The 18,447-nt window shown below is 36.5% G+C and overlaps 1 protein-coding gene across 4 annotated transcripts in view; it reads left to right on the top strand.

Moving 5' to 3' along the window:
* The window catches only part of PAFAH1B1 (platelet activating factor acetylhydrolase 1b regulatory subunit 1), an 83,256-nt gene that overhangs the window by 6,205 nt on the left and 58,604 nt on the right, over positions 1 to 18,447 (top strand). For 2 of the 4 annotated variants that reach the window (XM_036769236.1, XM_036769238.1), the window contains exon 2: positions 11,446 to 11,526. The exons of the other annotated variants lie outside the window; for them this stretch is intronic. The gene's annotated coding sequence lies outside the window, so the exon portion shown is untranslated. The remainder of the gene's footprint in view (positions 1 to 11,445; positions 11,527 to 18,447) is intronic. 4 annotated transcript variants of the gene reach the window in all.

Genomic DNA, 18,447 nt, shown 5'->3' with positions numbered 1-18,447 from the left:
TTCTTATGTCTATCCCCTTCTTTTTGCTCACATAGCCAGGGTCCTAGTTAGTTAAGCCTTTCATCAGCTCTTGCCTAGACTGCTGCAGTTGCTTGCCTTTAGTCTCTTCCCTACTTCAGTGTCTCATCCACAGAGCTCCCAAATTGATATTCCTAAAGCACAGGTCTGATTAGGTCTCTTCAAAAAGTTTCAGAGGTTCTCTTTTTTTTTTTTTAATCTAATTTTTTTTGGTTATATTTTAGTTTCTAAACTGCCTCCCTCCCTCCTGATCCTGCACTAGAGAAAGCCACCATTTGACAGATTTATTATAAATATTTGTAAAACCATACTATACATACATATATTTATCAGTTCTTTCTCTGTAAGTAGATAGGATCTTTCTTCATAGGTCCTTTGTAGTTAATTTGAATATTTACAACACTCTGAATAACTTGGTTATGTACAATTATTCTTCGAAGAATATTGCGGTTACTGTATACAGAGTTCTCTTGGTTGTGCTCACTTCATTTTTCATTACTTCATGCAAGTCTTCCCATGTTTTTCTAAAATCAACCAGCTTCATTTCTTAAAGCACAGTAATATTCCATCACCTGTTGCTTTAAGAATAAAACGAAACTTCCTTTTTTTAAATCTCCACAATCTTGACTCCATCCCACCTCGAATTATTTTCACAAACTGATTTTACACTTCTAACCCACTTTGCATTCCAGTGAAACTTAGATGTTCCCCTGACATGACATTTCTTGCCTTTGAGCCTTTGTTTACATAGGCTTGCACGCTGTGCCTGGAATGCACTCCCTCCTCATCTTTACCTCTTAGGCTTACCTCTACTATGGGAAACGTTTTCTCATCCTCCTAGTTGTTAGTGCTGTCCAGCCTCAGTTGATTATGTACTGTTATCTCAGTGAAATGTAAGCTCTTTGTGGGCAAAAACTGTTGTCTTTTCTCCCTTCCTTTTCTGTGCCTTGACTTAGGCAAGCTTGCCTTAGGGGCTTAATAAATATTTGTTGAATTGAATTAAGGATTGACATTTTTGGCTACCAGTTTTGCATTGTATAGATTGATGGTTTCATTGATATGTGGATATTTCTTCCACAAATGTTTCTTGCCAACTTCTCTGTTCCTTAGTAGGCTTTTTATAAGGTCCTCTGTCTAAAAAAAAAATTGTCCCTTGGTTGCCAACCCTTTGGTGGGATGAAGCTTTTCAAACTTAGCTAAGCTTGCTCACATTGTGGCCCTGCAGGTGTGTCGTCAGGCACCTTTTCAGATTATGTTAGGATATGTCAGACTTTGGGCTCCATGTCATGATGAAAGCATCAGAGTAGGAGTTTTTTGGATCATCTTAATAAATATTTAAATGAGAAAACTGAGAAAAATCCTGTAATTGGATGAAAAGCAGGGTTAATTGTTCTGAATAGATTTAGTACATTTTTGCTATCTTTATTGAAACTTAACCTGTTGTTGACTACATTAGTACATTCTTAAGACTGAGGTGGTATAGTAAAACTTTCAGGTTTTGTCTTGGTTAAAATTGTCCCACATTTTTGATTTTTGTCTTTGCTTTTATCTCACAATCGAAGCTGAATAAGAGAAAGTGTTATAAGTAGTTAGTTGGTATGTTCCTCCTTCGTTTTCAAAGCATGACATCAGGAAAATGATGACATGACTTGCAGTTGACTTTGATTTGAGTGAGGGAGGGCCATGCAAGGTCACCAGCCTCACTTTTTCCTTCATCTGAGTCCAGTGGCCTGATATTCATCAGGACCACGGACTTAAGTAGTTAGTATATTTTGGAGGAAAACAATAATACTTATTTAGCAAAGTATTAATTAGACATTTTAGCAAACTATTAAATCTATTTTTTGGAGACTTTCTATTCACAATAAGGGAATTACTCTTATTTGTAGTTGGATTGATGACATGAATTCTTGTTATTTGATGTAGAAGTTGGCCACTTAAAAATACTACTTCATTTTTTAATGAAGTGAATCTTTTTTCCACTTCATGTGTCTGAAACTGATCAAGAATTAGAATTCGACAGCTCTTGGTAGAGATGAAGGTCTCTTATGCATATGTGTACCAATGCTAAATTCAGGTATTTAAGAGTCTTCCTTAAGACATTTGTTTAAAATCATAGTGTCTACTATTATTCCAAAGATATAAATTTGTGAAAAGATTCTAAAGGTATTGCTGGAAGCATATAAAAATTTTCCTGATTTCTCCCCCCCCGCCAAAAAAGGCTTTTTTGGTTGAAGTTAGAATAGTTTGAAGAAGAAAGATCAGAGAGAATCTTTGAAGAAATCACATTGAAATGTATCATTTATATACAGAAACCACTTTGAAAGGCCAAGAAATCGACTTTGCCTGCCAAAATTGATGTTTGGTTATATAGACTGATGAAATACGTAAACAGGGAGAGACATCTATTCACCTTGGGTACTTGCCATAAAGTCCACAAAAGAAAGATTCCTTATCCATAAAAGAGTTTTTCCAATTGTTCCTATTGGTATAGATGGCATTGACCTAATTTGCTTTGAGCCCTGGAACAGTAAAACTGCCTTGGTAAATTCCATGGCCATGTGGGAAAGTTATATGTAACCATCCTAACCAAGAACGTAAAGGGAGACATTGGGGGGGGGGCGGGGCAACGGATTGTTGCTAGCGGTTCATCAATATGGTTGTCTAGTGCTGTGTGCAGAAGCAATGGTGCATTATTGGCCTAGGATTAATGTTGGATAGGTAAGGACGAGATCACTCTAAATTGTGCTCGTTGCTGTGAAAGCTCATCTCTTTAACACTCATATTCTGGTAGTGCTTCACAGCAGTGAATGATGAAACAGCATAATCTCTGAAGAATCCAGATTGCAAATAACCTCTAGGGCAATGAACAGCTCAGATGGTTGGTAAGAGTTGCCTACAGCATAATGTTCAGGAAGTGGCATAAAAGATACAGCAGATAGATAAATGATCAGAAAAGCACAATATGAATGAATAGTACACACTGGTATAACCCAGATATATCAAAAGGGTGAAATGGAAAGACCTTCAGCATATTGGGTGGTTATTCTGTGGAGGATTAATGAAAAGACATGAACAAGATTCATATAGATTGAGATCAGTGGAAGAGTTGCTGCATACATTATTCTACAGTGGTACTAACCAGTGTGCCTGCCTGATAGCTACAAATTAAACTTTCTTTTAAATAACTAGAATTCATAATTTTGAAAAGTAAAATTAAGAGGTTTTAGTTTTGTAGATATACTTAATCATAAATTGACTAAATTTTTATAGTATGTTATTGAATTTTATGCAGAGACATTTGCTTTACTTTAAATTCTTGGCTGTGTAGAAACTCAAGATTTTATTTTTTAAAATGTCATCTAACATTTAACACATTCATGTGGATAGTCTTCCTTTATCCGGGAAAGACTCAAGTGTCTTGGACTTCTGCTTTAATGGCTTACATCTTGACTACCTTGTCCTTTACTCAATTTGGTATCAGTGAAAGTTTCCATATTTTATTTCGTGCTGACTCTTTTATCATTTTGTGTATATTTCCAAGTACTTTTGGCAGTCTTCAGATGTCTAATAGGTTGTATTGACCAAAGAATTCTTCACCTAGTGGCCAAATTATTGGTGATAAATACCTCTCTGTTTTTATCTGGGTTTGTCTTTTAAGTACCTCCTGGAGTCTTACCTGGAGACTTCACAGCATGGTAGAACCTTATGGGAGTTTATCCTCTCTTGGCCTGACTTTCAAGTGTCCAGGCTTACTTTGTGTTCTCTGGAGTAGGGCTTTATGAAGGGATTTCATTAAGAAGATGAATAAGGAAAGCAGTACATGGGCTCCTTTAGTGAAGATGAGGGTGACAGGGATAGGATAGCTCAAGTCCTGGCACTGGTATACCTGAAAAAGAGAAAAGGCTCTTGAGAAAAGCTTACTCTAGTATATTAGATGAAGAAGCTATGAAGGACCTGTGGAGAATATTGACATTCATACAGCACATGGGATACATGGATTGCTGTCGGAACCCTTGGAGGCCCTGAATACCTACATCAATGAGATCACACATCCGTTGGAACATAATAAAGTCTAAGATGTGGGTCTGAGATTTAGGGGAAAACAAACATCTCAGTTATTATTTATAGGCTGTAAGCTCTCATTGTTTTACATTCTAGTAGATGAAGACAGTTTGTCTTTAAATACAAATGTTATACAGAAAACTCTTTTGCACCATATATAAATGACTACAAAGTTCAAATAATAATTGTTTTGATACTCTACAGTATCTGCAGTGAGGATTAGTGTTTATGACAACCCTAAGATAGACTTCAGAGATTCTAAAGTTGTTTCAACAATTTGACTAGCAGCTGTTGTGGGAGTGAAAGACCAACACAAGCCCAGCAACAAGCATGCTACCATCACGCTGCAAAAGCCCAGGTTCTCTTGATCTGCATTAGTAAGGAAAGCAACTGTTAAGGGGTTGACAAGCTTACTTTAGTTCAGCATACAAGTACCATTCACTTAGTTCAGGGGAAAAAGCCAGCACCCTGAACTTCGAAGCAAATACAAACAAATTAGAAACATCCACAGACAGACCAAATACAATTCATAGTTACCAACGTCTAGGTTCAGCCTGGGGGGCTCATAACAAGGGCTGGCTCAGAGTCACGAGTGCCACCATGGCTGTGGGTAAGAGCTCCGAAATAGAGAAAGCCAGCCCCTGTTTTTATATCTTTTTCAGGGTAAAGGGTGAGTCAGTCACACATGCGACTCATCCATGCGACCTAGAATCGGCACAAAGAGGTGACTTAAACCCACATGGTCTAAAAGCCTCTGATATCCCAAACATGTCACTCAAACTCATGTGTAAACTAAGCCCTCCCCTGAGGCAAGGGGGTCACCAAGGACTCCCAAATCTAATCAAGGAAACAAAGGCCAAACTCTTCAAAGGCACTTGGTTGAGCTGAATGTTAAGAGCCCAGTTTGTTTACCAACACAAAAGTGCCTTAAAATCTTTTAAGAATTGTTAAATGAACTTCAATAAAATTTTAGTGATAAGCATATTTTATTGCATTCAAATTGGTCATTCATTTATGTTAAATATCATTAAATGTTAGCCCAAACACTATATTACCTGGATAAATGTGAATTCATTCTTTTTAGATCAAGGTATCTTGATGTCAGAACTTAAAAAAAAAATTTTAATAGTCTTTCAATATATTTGGTTTTATTTTTAATCTTATGTGTTTCACGTCTCTAAAAAAATAATTCTCACTGAACTGCCAAAGGATGAAGGGGGCCGCAACTCACAAAAGAGGTTAATTATCCCTGATCCAAATAATGCCATCTTTTTAAAATATTGAAGCCTTTTTCCAGTAGGTATGTGTTCATTTAAAAATTACTTTATATGGTCTGCATTCCAAATGTCTTAGACAAAGTTTTCTCAGAAAAACTCTGGTTTTGTGAAAACAGTTTTGTCCTAGAGAGAAAGTTGTTTGGTTACCTACGTAGGTTTTCACCATTTATTTTAAAATCAGCAGATCAACAAGCTATGTAAATGCTAACAAGCATTGCATTCCAAAAGCCATTTTTGTCTTTATAGGAAACATATGTCTTTAATGACTGTTTAAACTGTATTTGAACCTTATGACTTGTTTTCTCTTACCTGACAACATAAGCTTATTATCTTATTTCCTATGCCATAGTGTTTAGTAATTTACTTCCCATGCGCAGTGTGCATTTTATTTTTTATTAGTTAAATAAGTTATTGTGTATATACAGCATTTTAAAATGTAATCTCAGTTTAACAGTTATAATAGGTGATTTCTTTTTAAGAGCTTCCTATTAACTGGGCAGATTTGAATAGAGTATCATTTATTTCAGAATAGGAACACTGTTAAACACTTTCTTCTTTGGTCATTGGAACAGATGGTATATTTGCTTTATTACTGCTGTTTTTATTTTTACATATATTGTGGCTCCTGTAAATTAAGGGGCATTCAAGATATAGGCTGAAGGAGTTGTTATCCAAAGTTTTAGTTAAGGTCTTTTATTTAGTTTAATTCCATTAATTTTTCTTTTCAGGAATGTGGGTTTTAAATTTTTATTAATAGATATAATATATTATGCCCATCCTTTAATAAATTTAGGAAAAGACTTCTGATTTCAAATCAAATTATACTTTATTCATCTTGTGAATTCTTGGTATACTTAGCATAAAGGTGGCATTTTTTGCCTGTACTACAACGCATTACCAAGTGATTCTAATGCAGAACATTTAGCTGATTTAGTAAGAAGAGGGGAACCTTTTAAGATCATGTAGGTTATTAAACATACAACACTTAGGCATATAAAAGAGGCTTTATATACTTTTGGTTAGAAAGCAACTTGGCTGTCCTTGACATAAAGTATGCAGATTTGTTGAATTCAGTTTTATTTTATTTTCAGTTCTGAATTCTCTCCCTTACACCTCCCCCTTCCCCACTTGTTGAGAAAACTACAGACAAAACTCATTACAAATATATAGTCAAGAAAAGTAAATTCCCCTATTAGCCAGTTCAAAAAAAATCTTCAGTTTGTACTCTGAATCAGTTGCTGAGATCTCTATCTGGAGGTGGATAGCATGGTTCGTCACGAGTCCTGGAACTGTGATTGGTCATTGTGTTGAACAGAGATCCAAGTCTTTCATGATTGTTATTTTCTAGATTGTTGTCCTGGAAGAGACCAATTTTTAATGAGAGCATCTATCTTTTGGTTGGAAATTGAATTTTTACATTGAATTAACAGTTGAAATGGAGTGTAAAAAATCTTTCCTAAAAGATTTGTTTGAATTTTTAGAAATATTGAAAGGTATCCTTTATAAAAATATATTTTTAAAAAAGAGATATCCATGGTAGTTTGTAGTATTGTGTTAGAATTGTGCTTCTGAACACAGGAATTGTGACTATAAGCTCTTTTTTTTTTTTTTTGAAATATGTATCTCTCTTATGGCTAGAAAATGTAAAATTAAAAGGCTAATTACGTCCTCATATTAACAGAAAGTTTAGACTCGTGTGGCATATTGGCATAAGTTATATTCAATTTTAATTCACAGATACTTTCTAAAATTTTCTAAGAGCCAGCTTTAGCTGCAATAAATGACAGAAGCTCAGTTTTTTGCTATAAAATAAAGCAAGCCAAGCTAGATAAAACATGTCAGCCTTGAATATTGTAAATATTTGAATTGAGAGACTTTAAATGTAATCATTATGTAACATTTACTTTATTTTCAGTGAATTACATGTAGACACTTGTAAATCATAATGTGTTTGGTTTATTAATGCTTTTAGCATCAAGAACTGAGTCTTTTTTTTTTTTGGAAGGTCTTGTTAAAGTTTCTGCATTGGCTCTTAACTATAGTTATACCTGATGATAGCAGTATCTTCTAGAAAACTATTTGGGTTTGTGGGGATAATATGGAGAGAGATGGAAAGATAAGAGTTGTAAGGTTTTTCTTTCTTCTCAGCTATCAGTTTTTATGATAGATTATACCATATGAAAGTTGTTTCTGTATCCTTCTATTCTAGCAAGCCCTGAAACAGAACTTTCCACCTTCAAAGTAGAAGTATTTTGTTATAGACTTCAGAAGGGAAAGAATAGATTTTATTCTTAGAAATACTCTTGAAATGATAGTCTTATTGTTACATGTAGAGCCAGTGATTTCAGCTTCCTGTCCAACTATTTTGAGTTGCTGATATGTAACTGTATAGAACTGTTTCCTCTTCTAGCCTCTCTCCACACTTGGAGAAGTTTTAATGAGTGGTTAAATACACAAAAGTTGAAGCTTGAGAAGGGAGTAGAAGTGAGTAGAAACTGATTAGCCCCTGGCAACTATAGTAATAGGCCACCTCTACAGAGCATAACCAAGAATCAAGAAGTAAACCAAAAAGGCTTTGGAAAAGCCAAAATAGGTGTTCTAAAGCCCATTCACTAAAGCTTTTATACATTATTCATATGAGAGAGAGCCACAGTCATCTCTTTATTTGTACTTTACTTCAGTTCTAAAAAAAAAACAAACAACTTGGTTTATCTTATTTATAAGCCCACTGCAGTGTAGAAGTGACAAATTAGGAAGGGGAGGAGACTGCTCTAAGTAGACATAAATGGTACTAGTCTGAACTGATAGCTGAAGAGATACGGTATATTCTGAAGACTAAAAGGCACAATAGTCTGGGAGCATTTAGTATAGGGACCAGTAAGCTTTGAAGCTATCACTTCAACGTGAGTCAAGATCTATAATTTAATCAGTGTGAATACTTCCTCCACCAACCCAGGTCACAGCCTCTCTCTAACTTTTTAAGACCATGCTCTTTCAGAATTGCCCGATCAGTTGCCAGAACCCTTTCTAGCTGTGTAGAACTTACCAGTGCTAGCGCTTAATTGATGTTGTCTTATGCACCCAGACACTTCAGTTGATGAGACATTGGAGGAGGACTTGAGTGGAAACAGTTATAGAATTGTATAATTCAACACAGTTGTTGAGAAGTAATATTTTGGTCATCAAAATTATATTTAGTATCCCCTTTTAAAATGTAATACAGTTTAGAACAATTACCAAGCTTAAAAAAGGGTTCTTAACAGGTTAATCCCAGCTGGCTGGAAAACTAAGACTATCTACATTTAATTTGCACACCACTGTAATATTACTTATTCTGTGGTACTGAAAATAGGTAAGGTTTTTGGTTTCTTTTTTATATACTAGGCCATTTAGTTATATGCTGTGCTTGCATTATTCTCTAAGGGTTTCATTTGTCTTAAGTCCCCCAGCTACTGCTAGTGTCTTCCCTTTGAGAATAATCTGCCATTTACACCATATGTATCTTGTATCCACAATTTTTGGCCATTCACATATGAGCTCCTTAAGGTCAGGGACTGTTTTTTGCACAGTGCCTAGCCTACAGTGTGCACCTAACAGATACATGCTTGTTGACTGACTAGGAGGAGTACTGAGAGGCCAATGTCATGACAATCTGGAGGGAAATGGTAAATAGTATTAAATGCTGCAAAGAAGTCAAGAAAGGAAGATTGAGTGAGGAAAAGGCCAGCCGATTTGGCAGTTAAAGAGATTATTGGTAATGTTGAAGAGAGCAGTTTCAGCTAATTGAAGAGTCAAGAAGGATAGTGAGCAAATTGAGAACCTAGAAGACTGGAACAATGGTAGTATCCTTCACAGAAAAGGGGAAGGAAGTTCTGAAGATGTGTGGGTAGGTTTGGGTAGAAAGATAGTATAATTGCAACCCTTTCATTATGCCTATACAATGGCCAGGAACAGATGACCAGGAAGTCAAGTATGGGGATACTGGAGGATTGGGGGGTAGAACGGGGGCACTTCAAGGAAATTTTGTATTCATGCTTGTGGATATCAGGGTTGCCATAGGTGTTGACTGCCCTAGGGGGGCCCAAGCTGGGTAAAGCCATAAGAGAGGGCAGGGTCTTAAAGATAGGCTATTGTTGGGGAAGAGGATAGGATGTTACCCATCTTCCCCACATCTATATTTGTTGAAATCAAGCCAGCGCCCCACAAAAGGGGCCATAATTTTACTTGGAGCCAATTGCTTTAGAGTAATCTTTGTAGTTTTATAGTGGGACTGGTGGTACTGTGTGACACAATGGAGCCCATACCAAGCCACCAAGCAAAAGGCCCCCTGGCTAGGTTCTGTCACTGCTTATTGGAGTAATTTTCAGGTGGGAGGTTGGGGGGAGGGAGAATAAGGGGAAATTTCTTCTCCAGAGACTAAATCCTGGACTTAATCCTTTCTTTTGGTTAGCTTTAAAGTGTCCAGAGCAGGAAGAACATAAGCAGTTAATATTGAACAAGTATGAGGGGATGTGGGAGTGGTAACAAAGATAGTTAACAGATATACCATATTTCCCCATGTATAAAACACTCTTTAATTTTGGGGCCCGAAATTTGAAAAAAAAATGTATTACATAAAGTTATTGAACTCAAGTTTTATTCATCTGCTCATAGCTTTCAGGCATTTTTTGGGCAAGTCTGGTGTGTGTACGCATGCTTAGTCCATTCCGTTTCATGAACCTGAAGCACCAGTTGTGTCCTTTGAAATCGGTAACTTCTTTTTCATCAGCAGTTCTTCTTGCCTCATGCTGAACCATCTTTGTGAACACAGGAATTCCAATTGCCCTTTACTCTTCAATTCATATCTTCAGTTCCCTCTCTAAATCAGGCCATTTTGCTGACTTGCCTCTCATGGCCTTCTGCCATGGTGTTTTCAGTAGAGTTTCTTCTTTCCGTAGCTAGTCTGGGATTGTTTTTCTCAATTGGAGGACCACCAAACTTATGTTCAGCAGCATGATTTCCATTCGGAAATCCCTTTTAACTTGAATTCAGCGCTGTACGAAAATCATTTCTGGGCGGAACGGGGCAAAACATAACCTAATATACCGGTGACAAATGCAAATCAATGAGTGCAAAGACAATAAGCTCGAAAAAGCAGGAAATGCAAGTTTAAAAAAAAATCTACAGCTACTGTATAAGACACACCCAGTTTTTAGACCCCAAGTTTTTTGAAAAGGGGTGTGTCATATATACGTGGGGAAATATGGTGTGTTACTCAGGATTTTTTGGCTTAAGGCTTTTTTCAGTCTTTTCTAGTTCCTTCCTTTTTTTCTTCTTTGCCTAGTCTCTGATTTCTACTATCTAGTCAAAGTTGAGCAATTTACTTAAGACCCTTTGGTCACTAGAAAAGCAAGCTCATTTTCTTTCCAGATTCTGGATTCTCCTGTTACCTTCAGTCACTCCATCTCCTACCTCTGGGTATTTTTTCAAGCTGACCTCCATGCCTGGAATGATCTCCTTCTAGAGCGTTCTCTCTGTTAATTATTTCCCATTTATCTTTTATTATATAACTTCTTTGTATATAGTTTGTTTGCATGTTGTCTTCCCATTCAATTGTAAGCTTCTTGAGGGCAGGACTTGTCTTTTGATTCTTTCTGTATCCCCAGTGCCTATACAGTGCCTGGCACATAGGCACTTAATGTTTATTGATTGATTAAATCAAGCCTGTTCTCCTTACTGGTTTACTGATTTGGCAGATTTCCCTGCATACAGCTTATATTCCAGAAAGCAGAGGAAATATTACTAGCAAAACTAACGATTTCATCTCCCACATCTTCCCTGATACTCATTCATTTAATATCTTGTACCTCCTATGTGCAAAATGCTTTGAGTTGATATGTGTGATGCAGAGGTGTGCAAACCATGATTCTACCTTCAAGGGGCTCATAATTCATTGTAAGCATCCTCTTTCTCTCCTTCCCTTTGCAGCCACACTTACTGAGAGATTGGCTGCCATCATCATCAATCTAGTAATCGTCCTTTGTATTACACTTTAAGGTTTTGCAGAGCACTTTCTCCATAATAACTCTGTTTCCCTATTTTACAGATGAGAAAACAGACAGAGAGATTGTTTGTTCGTGATCACACAGCCAGGGAGTGTTGGAGCTAGAAAAACGACAAAAGATTGGTAATAGTCATTGTTGGGGGTGTGGAGGCTTAGGCATACAAAAACACTATTAGTGGGATTGTTAATTGGTTAAACCATTCTACAAAGCAGTTTAGATTTATATTAAGAAAGTTAACTAAACTCCATGTCCATTTACCCAGCAATTCCACTGCTAGGCCTGTACCCTTAGGAGGTCAAAGATAGAAAGGTTTCATATACACTAAAGTATTTTATACCAGCGTTTTTAAGTAGCAAAAAACTAGAAACAAAGTAGGTGCCCATCAGTTGTGGAATGGCTGAACAAACTTTGGTACATGATTGTAGTTGGAATGTTATTGCAACATAAAAAAAAAGATGAATAGTAAGAAGAATAGTAATTTAATTATTAATCATAAGAGAAGAGCAGGAAGATTTATGTGAACTGATGCCAAGTGAAAGAGCATTACCATGGAAAGGAGAAGGAAAAAAAGGCTGTTGTGGTGGGAGCACAATTCTAAGACTCTACTTTTTGCAGATTAGATTAATTTTTCTTAAAAACTGTTCTTGAGATTTAATTGACAAAAGGGACCAAGACTCAGGCCATTGATTTAGCTTCCTGGTCACCTTAATACAAGAAGGGCCTGGACACAAGCTTTAGCTCCTTCCTTAAGTTTCTGGCCACCACCCAGCAATATGACCAGTACCTACTCCAGAAAGCTATGTGCTCAGCTCAGTCAAGGCGTTTATCCTAGGTGGACATCCCTTCCCTCCTCTAATTGTCTTTCACCTGCTGTATCTCATTTTGGTAACTGTTAGATTATGAGTGTCTTGTTATGGTTTAGTTTCAAACAGGGTGGGACGTGGGGGACATATGGGACCAGCCTGGTCAGACCTCTCTGACCTGGAGCATAACAGCTGTATAATTATAATGGTCAACTTTGGGTTAAGACAGGGCTGTCCAAAATGTGCCCCACAGTGCACCTATAGGCATAGAAATTTACACAAATGCTTTAGTAAACGAAGCTGAGCCACTGCAGAGCTCTCACTAAAATGGCAAATCAAAATATATTGCCTATTTTTTCAATAAAAACCTAAGGTTAGACAGCCCTGGCTTAAGAGAATAGAGGAGAAAATGCTTTCTCCTCTTTGCGGTCAGTTAACAAGCATGTGAAGGGGACTGGGTGTGGAGCAGTAACATTTACTATCAGACTTGATTGGTGTGTTTGGTTGTGAAATTTTCTTCCCCCTACTACTATTTTGTTTTTAGGAATATACCCCTCTAGGGAGAGGAAGGGTATGTTTAAAATGAAGGTGATATAAAACCAAAAGATAGTAGTACATACTTTATAGTACTAGTACTAACATTTAGCTTCTAACTTAAAGTTTTAATACTCCTTTCACTATGGTACAGAATTCCACTTGAAAGCTCACTGGCAATTTTCTGGTTTCCTCCATTAGGATATGAATTCTTGAGGACAGGGACTTTTTCTTTCTTTCTTTGCCATCTGCAGAGATAAACACGGTGCCTGACGTATGGTAGGCATCTAATAAATTTTCTGTTACTGGAGACTTATTTCAAGGGAAAGGGACCCCTTTCCTTTTTGATAAATTGTGTTTAACTTTGATCATTGTGTAAGTGGGCATTTAAATAAATGAACAAGACCAGATATCAAAGGCCTTTTTTTTTTTTCAGTTCTCATTTTGATCCCTCAGGTATTTGACACTGCCTTTGTGTAGGCTTCCATGCTATACTCTCTAACTATATTCTCTCTCTTGTTTCCTTGAGTTGTTATTTATCTATTCTGCTGATTCTTCTTCTGTATTGTGTCCTCCGAGGCTCTATCCTTAGGTATCTGCTCATTTTATTTCACTCCGGAAATACCTTTCTTCATGCCTTGAACCTTTATTTTGATGACACTTGAATCATTATCACTAGTCTTCACTTTAGCCAGATTCTAGTCCTGCATTTGCACTCCTGTAGGACATTTTCACTTTGAACTTGACAGTCTAAAATTGAATTCAAAATTTTCCCTCTAAAACTAGTTAGCCCCACTTCCTAAATTCCTTCTCCCTCCCCATCCCCCGCTGTTAATGGAACATAGAATCATATTATTCTTTTTCTAGGCTCAAAGCATCTTTGAATCCCCCCTCATCTTTGTTCCTATTGTGTATGTAGTCATCAAGCCCTTTTGATTCAACTTTTGCTATATCTTGTATAATTGTCCCTTTGCCGTTACTGTTGTCCAAGTTATTATCCCCTTAAGGTCTGGATTACTATAGTTTTCCCCTCCTTACCTTTTAACAGTTTGGTCTATAGTCGACCTCCCAGTGAATTCATCTTGTACACTGCTACCAGATTAATCTTCATTTTATTAGTAATCTGTTGAAGAGCCTTCTGGGGTTGCCTGTTATAAACCATAAATGCGTGCCTAGTATCCAGAGCTGTTGGTAATCTAACCCCATTCTGCATATCACAATCCTGTTTCTCACTAATATAAACCTTCTACTCTAGTCAAAGAGGTTTCCATATTCCATATTTATTTTGGATACTCCCACATCTGTGGCTAAGGTGTTCAGTATCTTTTATTCTATCCTTCTCTGAATCCTTTCTCAACACCACCAGACCACATTGATCAGACTCTCCTTTTGTACATTTTTCATTTGGTCTTGTTTTCTAATGGTAATGTTTCATACTGTTCTATACAATTTAGCACTCTTGATATATAATCTTCTTGTTTTCATTAATTACTTTCTGTGCCTGGTATCCTATAGACAGGGACTATCTTAAGCCATTTTGTACCCTGTAGACTGTATACTCTCAGGGTGCTTGATAGTTAACTTTAATAATTGAGCTCCTTAGTCCGTTCTCAGTTATCTGCCCCAATCAAAAAAAGCATTGGTATGGACAATAGCAAACTGTAGAAATTTGCTCAGTTGAATGACCATTGTGACAACTATGTGTGGTTTCTGGTTGGTTAGGCAAAGCATTCCAGCAACTACCAGTGGGTATTAGGACAAGAAACTGTACTCTTAGGACCAGGGTCCAAAGGGAATCATATCCTCGACCAGGGCTGTCCAAAATGCGGCCTGATGTGATTTATGTGGCCTGCCCACAAGCATAGAAATTTGCATAAATGCTTTAGTAAATGAAGCCAAGCTACCACAGAGCTCTCACTAAAATGGCAAATCATAATATATTATCTATTGTTTCAATAAAAACCTGAGGTTAGACAGCCCTGTCCTAGACAATGAAGTAATAGCACTTTGTGCATAAATAGGATATGGCTGTATGTAAATTTAGTTGTCTTCCACTCTACTCTGAAACCACCTTACCTCATTCTAGGATGGCCTTCCAACTATCCTTGTTCTACTTGTCCCCTGCTTTTCATAGCTGGCTAACTTACATTTTACAAAACACTTTTTTTTTTCCTCACAACTGTCTTGATGTGTAAAGAATGGTTCTACACACCCCTTCCCCCCAAGTAGTCTTCCAGTAACATCGTGATCAAACTTAAGGCTCTGTGGTGACTTCAATTTGCTTTGATCATGAAATCTAAACTTCTTTATCCTTTTTGCCTAGCTATTTCAATTAGTAGTCACTCTCTTCTGTTTCTGGGATTTTTTTAAACAAGGCATTTATGTTAGCATAAAAGTCCGATTAACTATTTGTGACTGGAGGTCTTTTAATACCATCACAATTATTTGGTTGTAGTAGTTGTGTTTATTTTGCCTAATTGGCACTAACCAGAAAGGGTGTCACAACTGGTTTTGGCCATTTTGGAAGGTGAAAGCAGGTATTACTTAAGTAGTAGGCTTTTTAGGGTGTGAGCTTCTTGAGATATATGAGATAAAGTGATTTTTTTAAAACTACCCCACTTTTAAAATTTGTATCCCCAGAGCCTAATATTGTGCCTGCCAACTACTAAGTATTTAATAAATGCTGACTGATAACTAGAGTGATTGGGTTCTCGTGACAAGGTGTAGTTTCATATCCTCAAGTTTCTTTTTTTTTTTTAAATGTTTTTTCATTATCATCGCACACCACTGGATGTTCAAGTCTTTGATTTACCAACTCCAAGAAATTGGTCACTTTTAATTAACAAGAAGGAAGGGGGGGATAAGTAATAATAATAACTTATATTTATGTAGTGTTTGTAGGTTTGCTAGTCATTTAAGACTTACATCAACCCTGTGAGATTGGTACTACAACTCAGTATTTTAATTTTACAAGTGAAGTTAACTTGACCTTGATCACACAGCTAATGTCAGAAATGGTTTAAAATCCAATGCTCTGTCATCTACTGATAAAACTATACATTTTGATATTGGAAATTGCTGTGGTGTTAGTAATGTTGGGTACTTTCTGCTTAATGTTTTAGAATTGAGCCAATTAAAAACCCATTTAACCCAACATCAAAAAGGCTTGTTGATGAAAGTGTTGATTCAGTTTGTAAAATTTCAGCGTGTACTTAAAGCATTGGCATTATCTTTCTTCTGCCAGTAGCACTGATGATCATTATATAATTAGTATAATTGTAAAAATAGGGATGCTGTTTTGACACCCATAGATTTATTGAAAGTAGTAAAGGTTAGCTTAGTTTCTGTTTTATCATGATTGGAGTTGAAGGAAGAAGATTGTTAACTTAGGGCTAATATTTTTGGAATAACTTCTTTAATTGAACCCAGGTGTTTTATGGGTTCAATAGGAATAAATTGGGATACAGCCATTGGTGTATAGTGAATAGATTTAAATACTAAGTCCTTTGGATGTTGGTTCTTTACAAATGTGGATAGAGAGGGAAATTTCCGCTAAAAAATTGTTGTTGAAAGTTGCCCCCTTTGCCAAAAATGATTAGTTATCTTTTATAAGTAAATGAAAGAATTTTTTTGCTCACTGTTAGAATGATTAGCTGATCCAATTTTGCATCTTTAATATGATTTTTAATAAAAATATAAATTATTTATAATTAAGTTTTATAAAAATATCATTTTGGGGTAAGCTTAACATTTGAGCTATAGTCACTTTTAATTATATAAATAGATGAGAGATTTTTCCAAATCCTTCAAAACATCAGCTACTTTCATCTGAATTTGGCATATTAAGCCACACTGGGATTGTTTAGAAGTTTCAAAAGCTGTTAAGGTAATTTCATGTTGGGAATTGGTGGACTTTACTTGAGAACTCTGATTGCCTTTTAAAAATTAATGTTTTTTGTTAATATTATTTCTTCACACCTTGGGCAGGGGGCACATACTAGATTCTGTTTGGGAAAAGATAATGTAATTCACAAAGAAGAAAAAACTTTTCATTTGGCCTTTTGAAACAGTATCTTATCATAATAGGATACTGTCTGTATAAGACAGATTCTCTTTTGGTAAAGTGAAATTTAAAACGGTTATGCCTTTTTTTGAGTTTAGTAGTTAATAAGGTATCTTTCCCTGAGAATAACTTGTAACATCTCCACCACTTATTTTTCTGATTTGATCATCTTCATTTGTAGTAGGCATCTGAATACTTAAAATATTAATTTTTCAAGTGACAACATAGTGGTGAATTAAAATAGTGTTTTGCTTTTGATATAAATGAAAGGAAAAAGGAAATGGTACTTAATCAAATGAGGTCATTGGTGTGGATTTTTTTAAAAAATAGAGAATTCATTTAGACATTTCCTTCCTTATAGCAGCGTCCCATAGATAAAAAAAAATCTCGTAAAGTAGTCTCTAGGAAGAGTTGTTTTAGAAGTCATCATTTTTCTTTCATTTGTTCCACTTAGTGTCAGCTCTTTTGTATGCCACCAATGGTAAGATTTTAGGGAGGGCTTATGCTTTTTATTGAATGATCAGCATTGAAAAGCTTTTGTGAGTATTTGGACTTGGCTTGTCATGTACCTATGGTAGGTAGAAAAAGTAGCAATTAGAAGGCTCATTGGTTTGGGGGAGTTTTTTCCTTTTTATTTCACTAGAGAACATAGAACTACCAAAAGACAAACTAAAACATGTCTATAACCGAACTCATTATCTTTCACCTTAAACCCTCTCCTCTTCCCAACTTCCCTGTTACTGACAAAGAGTCACCATCCTGACATGAATACATAGCTACTCTTTTGTCAAATCTTGTCTTTTCTACCTTCAGAGTATCTCTCACACATCCTCTTATCTCTACTCATACAGCTATTACCATTCTAGTATGGGCCCTCATTACCTCATGCACCTGGATCATTGCAATGGTCTTTTGCTTGGTCTCTCTGCTTCAATATATCCTTCATTTACCCACCGAAGTTAGTGTTTAAAATACACATCATTGTCAGAGTGGTTAGGTGGCACAGTGCATAGAGTGCTGGGCCTAGAGTCAGGAAGATCTGAGTTCAAATTCAACCTTGAACACTTACTAGCTGGGTGACCCTGGGCAAGTCACTTCACCCTGTTTGCCTCATTTTTCTCATTTGTCAAATGAGCTGGAGAAAGAAATGGCACACCACTCCTGTATCTTTGCCAAGAAAACACCAAATGAATCACAAAGAGTCGGACATGACTGAAATGACTGAACAACAGCAGACAAGTCCCTGTCACCACTACAATCCACCCCCTCCCACACACAAATCCATGCACATACATTCAGTACAGTGACTCCTTATTAATTCCAAGATCAAATTGGAATGTAAAGTCCTTCACAACCTAACCTTTAGCTAACTTGACTCCTTTCCATGTAATGTGTGATCCAGTTACAAAACAAATCAAGCATTTATTAATCTGTTGTGCCAATGGCTGGGGATATATAGTAAAGGCAGAAAAGTCCCTGCTCTTAGAGAGCTTAGTCTCAGGCAGTCAGCAAGCATTTATTAAGTACTTAACTATGTGCCAGGCTCACGGCCAAGTACTGGGAAGAAATGTAAATACAAGTTGAAAAGAGGAGTGGCACCCTACTAGGGGTCTTGGTAGAGAAAGTCCATAGTGCAGCCTGGA

The sequence above is a fragment of the Trichosurus vulpecula genome, chromosome 7 (assembly GCF_011100635.1).
Source record: "Trichosurus vulpecula isolate mTriVul1 chromosome 7, mTriVul1.pri, whole genome shotgun sequence".
NCBI lineage: Eukaryota > Metazoa > Chordata > Mammalia > Diprotodontia > Phalangeridae > Trichosurus > Trichosurus vulpecula.
This window is presented reverse-complemented; position numbering and strand designations above follow the sequence as displayed.